General features: G+C 41.6%; 1 protein-coding gene across 1 annotated transcript in view; it reads left to right on the forward strand.

Annotated features, from left to right (window-relative positions):
* The window catches only part of wech (tripartite motif containing 71 protein wech), a 41,781-nt gene that overhangs the window by 20,267 nt on the left and 11,531 nt on the right, over positions 1 to 9,983 (forward strand). The window lies entirely within an intron of this gene.

Here is a 9,983-nt window from a genome sequence, read left to right on the forward strand (position 1 = left end):
CCGAGTTAGAAAAAAACTCTGAATGTATGTACAGCTCTTAAAAAACAATTCTAAATGTATGTACAGCACTTGGCGCGTCAAAGACAGATTTGATCATTTTTCTCCTATTTGTATCTGATTTCATAGGTTATTAACTAGATAATTCATTGTTAGTATATTTTCTCTGTGGTTCTACTTTGTTTAAATAGTCTGAGTTAGTAACCGATGTGGTCAACCAAGTTCTTCCAAGCCAGCAATTTCATTTTAATCCGTATTCCAATACTAACTCCACAGCACGAGCCAAAAGCAATGTGGAAAAAGTAAAAATAGATTGTTTTACAGTATTTTTTTCCGAATAAAGTATCTATTTATCTAATTTCAAAGTAAAGATTGAGTAGGAACCTCGATACCGAAATCCTTTGAAAGTTCGCAGCGCTCCATCGTGATAGAATTCATGAACAGGAAGTAGGCAAGATTAGATACTTTTTGCGAGGAGACGAATTATCATTTTGAACTTGTTATTTTCATTCTAATTTTTGTTAGCCTCGTCGTGCACTGGCCGTGTTAAGGGAAAAGCGTCATATGAACCTTCAGGCGTTGCCAAATTTCTTTGGTAAATCACGAATTTTCGGGAAAATTTGTTAATATTTTTTCTAATATTTCAGATAATTTTGTCCGCAATTTTACCCTATGTTCCTGAAGATCTCAAGGAAAAATATGCATAACCTCCCTCAAAAATAAACATTCTATCGAAGGAAATCCGGCAACTCTTGAATGTTTGTACGGCGTTTTTCCTTAGCGTGGCAGTGTAGTATTCCTAAAGGGAAGTCTTCGTCGTTTAGGATTCTTGAAGGCAGATCGAACTCCATCGTGTAGGATTTCTGAAGGCAGAACTCCATCGTGCAGGAATCCGGAAGGCAGATCGAACTCCATCGTGTAGGAATTCTGAAGGCAGAATTCCATCGTATAGGATTCCTGAAGGCAGAACTCTATCGTGTAGGAAATCTGAAGGCAGAACTCCATCGTGTCGGATTTCTGAAGGCAGAACTCCATCGTGTCGGATTTCTGAAGGCAGAACTCCATCGTGTAGGATGCCTGAAGATAGGACTCCCGGAGGATGGACTCCTGACAAGTGCATCGTTCCTTGGAGAGGGATTGCAGGAAAAATCTGTCTCATGACTCACCCGATTTCTTTTTTCTCGGCGCCCTGTCTCGCGGTCGGTGCTCTCCCGAATGCGCCTGCGGCCGATGCTTTTAATCGTTCGATTCGGGGAAATTCGCTCGATCATATTTCCAAGAGGTTGTGCGCGTGTACCTGCTACTCTCCTCTAGGGGTGCACAAACTGCAGGATTCAAGGCTCCACGGCACGTTAGGAAAAGCAGGGATAATGAGAATCTTCCGTGCATGGGAAATTCGCGATTTTTGTACCTTTTCTTGCGTGGTATTTTGCGAGAAACACATAGTGCCACTACTTTCTTCTGGAACGAACTCCGAACCTCAGAAAAAGCTCTAAGTTTAAGCCGGAACTGTCACGGAAAGGAAATTTCACGTTATTTCGCGACTGTGATCCATGATTTTGCGCCAAAATCTCGCCATCTCGCGAATTTCGGGATTTCTCGATGCTTGCTCCAAAAAATTTCCAAACCCTCAATTGAATCAGTGAGTTCGAAAACACACCAATTCGGGTTTTTTTCGATTTTTACTTTCTTACGGTTTATTAACACTTATGAATAGAAGCATCTGCACGCATAAGGAAATTTCGAAATTGCAATCGGAAGTGCTCGAAACAGCGACGGGAAAAGGAAAAAATCGAAGTATTTCATTGGAAATACCAATTTTTGGCCATTTCAAGGGAAACGGATGCAGGCGCTTTCCGCGATCTTCCTTGGCGCAAAGTTAAGTTTCGGAAATTTTCTTCAGGAAGATGATCTCGATTTTCATAGATTCGGTCACAATGGTGCAGCAGCATAACCGTCTCGCATGTTTGCAACAACAAAAAAAGAGCCTTGTCTCTTTTCCGCCGACTCGGAGATTTAACGAAGGGTAGAAAAGTTGAAAGGGGCGAAACGCGTGTTAAAATATTTCGACTTCCGAGTAGGTAAAATTGCATATCTATGAATAGAAGGGAAACGTCGACATTTTGGGGCTGATTCAAAGACTTTAACGCGGGAGGAGAAAAGTTGGATAGGGCGAAACGCGTGATACAACTATTTCGACTTCAAAGTAGGTAAAATTGCCTATCCATGCAATGAAGGATAATCTCTTTTCTGCTACCTTGGAGACTTTAACGCAGGAGTAGAAAAGTTGGATGGGGCGAAACGCGTGATACAACTATTTCGACTTCTAGGTAGGTAAAATTGTATATCCACATAATGAAGGGGAGTAGTGAAGTTAGATGGGGCAAGACGCGTGATTCAACTATTTCGATTCTCAAGCAGGTAAAATTCTATATCCACAAAATGAAAGAGAACATGCCCGGTGTTCTATGCCATTCCAACGATTGGTTCGTCCCAACTTTCAGTTCGTGTAATGCACAGTCGGTTCGTATTACCAAACTTAATAGAACTTATGAAAGAAATTCGGTTACGTGACCCGGTTCCACGAATAAAAAAATCGGTTTTATTCTAATGAGAGAACACTCTTCGCCTCGGTTTGGTTTTTACAAAACTATATTTTTTTAAAAACTATGTGTTGTTTCCACAGTATGTTGCGGAAACGATGAATTTTTAAGAAAATTGCTGCGCAAGTGTTTAATTTTTAGAGAAATATCCTGCTAAAGAGTTGGCTTTTCATAAAACGAATGCGACCGCGATTAGTCTTTATATGCTGGTTCCACGATCAAATTCCCATCAATTTCCGATAGAATGGTGACTGGTGGCACCATCTACCATCAAATTTCTGCGGCCTGCAAAAATTTGATGGTACATGATGGAGCTGTGAGGCTTATCCTTCATCTGATTTCCACACAACCGTGCTTATTTCGTGCTTATTTCAATCAACACGCTCTTTTAATTAATTTTACTCGTCAATCTAGGTAACTCTCGACCGCCATCTTGGTCATCATTTTGATCGGAATTTGACGGGACTTTGATCGTGTAACCAGGCCATTAGAAAATGATCGCAAACGCGCTATTTTTTGTTCAGAAACATCGCGAACGCGCAATGTCACCGTGCGGACGCTGAACCCTGGTTTTTTGGAGCTGCGTAAGCCGAAGAACTGTCTGCACCTCTGTTCAAATTATCGGTCGATGCTCAATCAGCGTGTACGTTTCGCCTTTTGGAAAAGCTCCAAATATTGCTCGATCTTTTAGCAGCGCGCACATTTTACCTCGTCGACATCGGATTTTAGGAGGGTTTTAGGTTTTGGATTCTAGACTGTGCAGAATCCGTCTCCTAGAATCGCTGGATTGCTTTATGGCCTGGTTACACGCTCAAATTCCCGTCAAATTCCGATCAAAATGATGACCAAGATGGCGGTCGAGAGTTATCTAGATTGATGAGTAAAATTAATTAAAACAGCGTGTTGATTGAAATAAGCATGAAATAAGCACGGTTGTGTGGAAATCAGATGAAGGATGAGCCCCACAGTTCCATCATCTACCATCAAATTTTTGCAGGCCGCAGAAATTTGATGGTAGATGGTGCGCACAGTCACCATTTGATCGGAATTTGACGGGAATTTTATCGTGTAACCAGGCCTATACATACGAAGGGAAAACAATGCTACCAACTCGCACGCACCCAAGGACTTTCACCAGGCATATGGAGTGCCGGGTGGGACAGCGAGAGCTTTTAATTGGTCCGTGCCCTGGATTTTCGTCGAAGATCACAGGTGTGTTGCCGGAGCTTCGAGAAGTCGATCAGTGGAAGAAACCAAGCTGATCAATAGATTAAATGATGGCGGGTCACGTGACAGACTCGCGCTCCCTCGCCCAGGAAGAACGTCGCATCAACATTCGAGAGTTGTCTGATTTCCCTCAATAAAACATGTATTTTTGACGACATTCATGCATACAGTTCCGTGAAATTTTCAGATACTTAAGATTAAACTGCGTCAAAAATTGTCTGACAATTTTTGAAAGACATATGCAAAATTTTCCCAGTGAATTCGGTTTCTATCGAGGGAAACTAGGCAACGTCTGAAGGTTCATACGGCGTTCTGCCTAAGTACGGCAGCACGGCCCTAGGCGTCGCGGCGGCGGTGGCGGAAGGGTTGAGGACCATGAAGTCGGGTGGAGGGGGAGGGGGAGGGATCCAAGCCAACAGAAGGAAGACAGTGCTCCTCCGCGCATAGTTGCCGTAGTGAACTATCATAGAGAGAGTACAGACACTTATACTGCCGTGCTTAGGGAAAACGCCGTATGATATGAAGCTTCAAGCGTTGCCAAAGTCCCTGCGATAAAATACGAATTCATCGATGAAGTCTAAGATATTTTTCCTCTCAGTTTTCAGACAGTTTAGTTCGCAATTTTCCTTTAAAATTAACAATTTTTTGGTGGGAAGTGAAAACTGTTTGATATACTGGGAGATTTTTAACATAATTATGAAGAAGCACTGGTAAAAAAGTAGCTTGGATCTAGATTCCAGACTCTTGAAAGCAATGACAAGAAAAAATACTCTTGATTCAATCTTCTTTTTGCTTGAATCAAAAGGAAATCCGCTTGAACTAAGAGACGTGGTTTTCGATTTAAGCAAAAATCCAATTGAATCAAGAGTAATTTTTCTTGTCGATGTTTTTAGTCTGGACTCTAGATCCAAGCGACTTTTTTTTCCAGTGAGCAACATTTTTACGACACTGTAATCATGCTGGTTCCTCTTTGCTAAAGGCGGTCCAAATGATCAACACGCCAAGATTCCGTACTTGAAGAGAGGGTGAAAACTTATCCCGGTCAGAATATCGTTCCACCTACCGTAACTTTGTTGCCGGATTCTTTCTGACAAAAAACGAATTTTTGTAAAATCTGACATTTTTTTCAGTCTTTTATTTTCACCTTATTCTTGTGTATCCGAAAAATTCGAGGAAATATTCATAGATTTTTTTCGAAGCGAATGTGGCATTTATCGAATATATACACGGCCTTTTCCCCAGACTAATTTTTACGGTACCACTCAAACCTGAGATCACCCCGGGAAAATACGGTAGCGTTAAGGGAAGCGCTAGTGGCGTGAAGGAAACGATTAATGAAGTTAATTATTTCAATAAATGAACGCTTGTTGTCTTGTGTTGATAGAATTCTCTTTCAGTCGCAAAAAAAATATTCATCGTATAATGAAATTTAATGTGAAATCTGAATTTTACGTGACTCATTAAATCGCCTTGTTGACCTAGTACCCACTGCAATTGCGCAACCAGAAACTTTAAAGTAAGGTTTTTACTTTTTTTCTTTTGGTTGCCAGATAATCTGCTTTTGTAAATGGAGAGTAATGCAGTGTGAATGACGCATATCATCCCGAATTTTTCAGGGAAAACTTCATTTATTTCCTCTAAAACGTATATTTTATGGGAAGAAATGTTGCAACGTTCGAATTATCTCACGGCGTTTTTCCCTGTACAAAATATTCCGGTAGATATTGCACCAGGAAACTTTGTCCAAATGCAAACGAGGCTGGCAAAACGTGAAATCGTTTTCAGGCGCAAGGATACAACTATTTCAACTCGAGCAGTGGTCGGGTGGTATCGTGAAAAATTGAAGGCGATTTGAAAATGTTTCGTACCGTGAATGTGTGAACCGTTCTCAAGATGCGAGCTAACAATAAGTTGAGTTGACTTCCTCTTATCTGAGGAAGGGTGTTTTATTAATTCAAGCATAGTTCACGTCGAGTTTTTGAAAAAATCAATTTTTATGGTAACACTCTACTTTCGCATAAAAAATAATTTCGGTTTGTCTGTCAGTTTCAATCAGCCACAGCACGACAGTACTTGGGTTCAGAGTTAACTCTTGATTTTTCTGAAGGTGGATCTTTAGCTTTTGTGCAATGCATTCTGGGTACGATCGGTGTATCTCGAATTTTAACCATTTAGTGTATTATTTTGGGAAAATCGAAATGTCAGCTTGTAGATCAAGCATTCAGGAATGTCCGTGCCGGAAATTATCTTTCAAAATCTTGTAAAATGAAGTCTCAAGTATTGTTTCCATTTTGCAACCGATTTCAATGTATCGATATTGGGAACAGTACTTTCAAAGATTCAAGACTTTGGAAGATGATATCTCTATTGCTGTGTTTCCAAATTTCCTGTACCATTTAATTTTTCGAAGAGAAACAAGCTAATTATTGCATGAAATGCACACTCAATATTTTGTTAATAGAGATGAACATTCAAGTAAGTCTTCAACAAAATAAGTGGACTAGATTTTCAAGCAAAAAAGGGAAGTATGGCAAGGAGTCTGCAACGTCCCAAACGGAGATGCGTAGTTTTGTACTTAGACCGTCGATATTCGGCACGAAAATTTCTCAAATATTAATCTACAGACAAATTTCGATTTTCTCAAAATAATGCAGTCGAAGGTTTAAATTTGAAATACATCGACCGTGCCCGGAATGCATCGCGCGAAACTTGGAGATGCACCTTGAGGTGATTCATCCCAGGAAGTAAAAAGACATTGCCTCGTCGAAGTAATTTTGCTGAGGCCTGAGTTTTACTTTTTACTCTTTGTGAAAACAGAAAAGCAACAGTGTAGATGCTTACTTCAGCAGTCTATAAAATTAAAAGCCTCTTCAGAAAATCCCAAAAAGCTAATACTAATTAATGCGAAAATCCCAGTCAGATTCGACTAATCGAATGCCGTATCTCGCATTTAGTTTCATTTATGTCTTTAATTTAGGGTTTTCGGAAGAAATTCTCATCCTAAGACTGCTAAAGTATGTCTCTTCAGAGTGTGTCGCATCAGGATTTTCCCAGTTCTATCAAGATTTAAGATCGAACAGGATTTAATCCCGATTTCATCAGGATTTGAGGAAAGTCGATCGTAAAATCAGGATTTGAGAAAAGTCGGCCGTCCGAAATTCTAGAGTTCTGCTTTCGCATACGCTTATGCGGAAATTTTTAATACCTCTCCGCAAATAATCAGGATTTGAAAAAATTATGAAATTAGGATTTAGCAGTCAGACATCACCAGAAATCAGGATTTCATCAGGATTCCCCAAAATGATAAAAAAAAAAAAAAACCCGACACCCTGCTCTCTGTTTTTACAAAGAAGGCAAATCGAAACGCGTCCCTCAGAAGAATGAGTTTGATGTATCAATGTTTGTTTACTTCCCGGGGAGGAATCATCAATCACGAAATTGATGGAGAGAATTGTGGTTATTGGGACGAAGCGGCAACGGTGGTGGAGCGGCTGAAGGATTCGGATTCGGGACTGGGGGACGGAGGGTGAACCTGACCTTCCGCAAGAGCCACCCCATTGAGATGAGTGTGGTGGGCTGCGGTGCCGTGCGGGGTGGTTATGGCCGAGCGTACGGGTGGAGCCGCGCAGCATGGCACCCAAACCCGGACCAGAAGAACAAACTCCCAGCCCGTTATCTCAGCGCGAGCCGAGAGCGTCCTCTCAAGCCCCAACCCCGAGGCAGCCATCCCGATCCCACCACCCTCCTTCGCTGCAACGTCCAGAAAAACGGTGAAGTGCATCGGGTGCATAGTCAGGAAAATCGGAAATCGAGTATGACGAAAAAAACATAGTCTTTTAATTAACCCCTCCTTCGTGCTGACGTCCGGAGAAAACGGTGAAGTGTCAGGGTTGCCATAGTCAGGGAAAATCGGAAAAATCGAGAAAATCGAGTTATGACAGGAAAAGAGAACATAGTTCTTTTTAATTTATACCACCCTCCTTAGCTGCTGAACGTCCTGGAGAAAAACGGGATGAAAGTGGATCAGGGTTGCCATAGTCAGGGAAAATCGGAAAAATCGAGAAATATAAGGAAAAAAGAAAAAAGATCCATTGTCTGGAACTTCGGTCATATCGATCGAAATCGGAAGGAAAAAGGTTTTGATTTTCCACCCTCCTTCGCTGAACGTCTCGGAGGAAAACGGGGTAAAAACGGACTCAGGGTTGCCATCGTCTGGGAAAATCGGAAAAGTCGAGAAATGTCAAGAAAATACTAAATAGTTCTTTTGAAATACCCTCGTATAACACCACCCTTCGCTACTACTCGTCCCGGAGAAAAACGGGATGAAAACAGACTCAGGGTTGCCACAGTCGGTAGAAGAAGGGAAAAGCTAGGAAAGTCGGGAAATTTTAAAAAGTCGACGACAAGCGGATATTGTCAGGGGAAATGACAGGTGGTCTCGCTAGTGGCGTAATCTACCAAGCTGGGGCCCATCGACCCACCCGCAGACTGTATTTCTAGGCCCCCTCAGTACACCCCCCCCCACCATACTTGAAAAAGGGATTTTTAGAACAAAATTCTAAAATTCCAGCTGGCATTTGGGCCCCTCAGAGCCCGACCGTGTAAAATTTACGGCTTTTTCTCGCACTTGGCCACCGAGCTGCACTTTTCGCTGTCTTGAGTAACATGTTGCCCTTTTCTGCCATTTTCTGAAACTTGAAATTCGTGTTTTGATGTGTCCAAAGCTGAATCAAGCGAGCGTATAAAATGAAGCTCTTACTGATGTCTTACCTGATAGGAAAATCGAGAGGGGCCACCCATACAATCAAAAGTACAATTCGTCAAGTTTTCGATCATCCGAACGATTCTGAGAGTCCTGCCGATGATCGTTGACAATTTTACAGAGAATGAAGGATTCGTTCTTTAAAATAGTTCGCTCAGACGCTACTTACTGCCGTGCTAAGGAAGAACGCCGTATGAACATCCGAGAGTTGCCAAATTTCCTCCGATACAATGTTTGTTGTTGAGGAAAATTATCAATACTTTTCATGGAAAATATTAGACTTTTTAGATCAAATTACATTCAAAACTAGTTACCTGAGAAATTGGAAGAAAAATCTTCACAAATTTTCTTGAAAATTAGTGATTTGTAAAAGGAAATTTGGCAACACCTGAAGGCTCATACGGCGTTTTACCTCAGCACGGCAAACCAGGTCCACTTTCTCGGCACCTCACTATTTTGCCGTGCCAAGGAAAAACGCCGTATAAACCTCCAGGTGTTGCCGAATTTCCTGTAATTAAACACGAATTTACTGTGAAAATTGTATTTTTCTTCAAATTTTTCAGGCAGTTTTTTTCGTAATTTCATCTTAACCATTTGAAAATTTCAAGGAAAAGTATGCCTTACTTTCCTCTAAAATACACGTTTTATTCTCAGAATTTGGCAATTTTCATATGTTCATACGGCATTTTTCCTTAGCACCTCAGTATTGCACTTACTGCTCACTTCGCCTCGGTAACGCGGCCGCGAAAGCAAGGATGATGCCAAAGCCCCGGTCCCACGGGTAGCTCGCGACGCGAACTTAACCACGCGAATTGAACCACGCGAATTGAGCCACGCGGCAGATCTAGGGGACCAGGTGGTATGATTTGATACCTGTTCAGTTCCGCCGACGTTAGTGACGTTAAAGGACGGTAATTTCAGTGGTAACAGGCTTTAAAATTATTGCACCCGGTCGCGCGACGAACATCGCGTCGTGCGCTGTCTATGGAACCGTGGCTTGAAAGGACCGGACCCTCTTCTCTAGTTTCCCCTTTCATCGATTTTTCCCCCGCGTTTTCCCTTCTCACCCGAAATTGAGATAGGACTGCCGGACAAGTGGACGTGCTCCTAGCTGTGATCCCTTCTGTTTTCGTTCTGTTTTTGTCATTCTCCGTCGCGTCAATACAAGTTGGCTCGCCTATTCAGTAACCTCCTATACTCTGCCGTTCTAAGGAACAACGCCGTATGAACATTCGAGAGTTGCCAAATTTCCTTCGTTGAAATGTTTATTTTTTAGGAAAGTTCTGAATATTTTTCCTTTAAATTTTCAAAATCTTTAGATAAAATAACGAACTAAATTATCTGAGAAATTGGTAGACAAATATTGAAAAATTTCCCTGATCAATAGTGATTTG

The sequence above is a fragment of the Bemisia tabaci genome, chromosome 6, assembly GCF_918797505.1.
Source record: "Bemisia tabaci chromosome 6, PGI_BMITA_v3".
Taxonomy (NCBI): Eukaryota; Metazoa; Arthropoda; class Insecta; order Hemiptera; family Aleyrodidae; genus Bemisia; species Bemisia tabaci.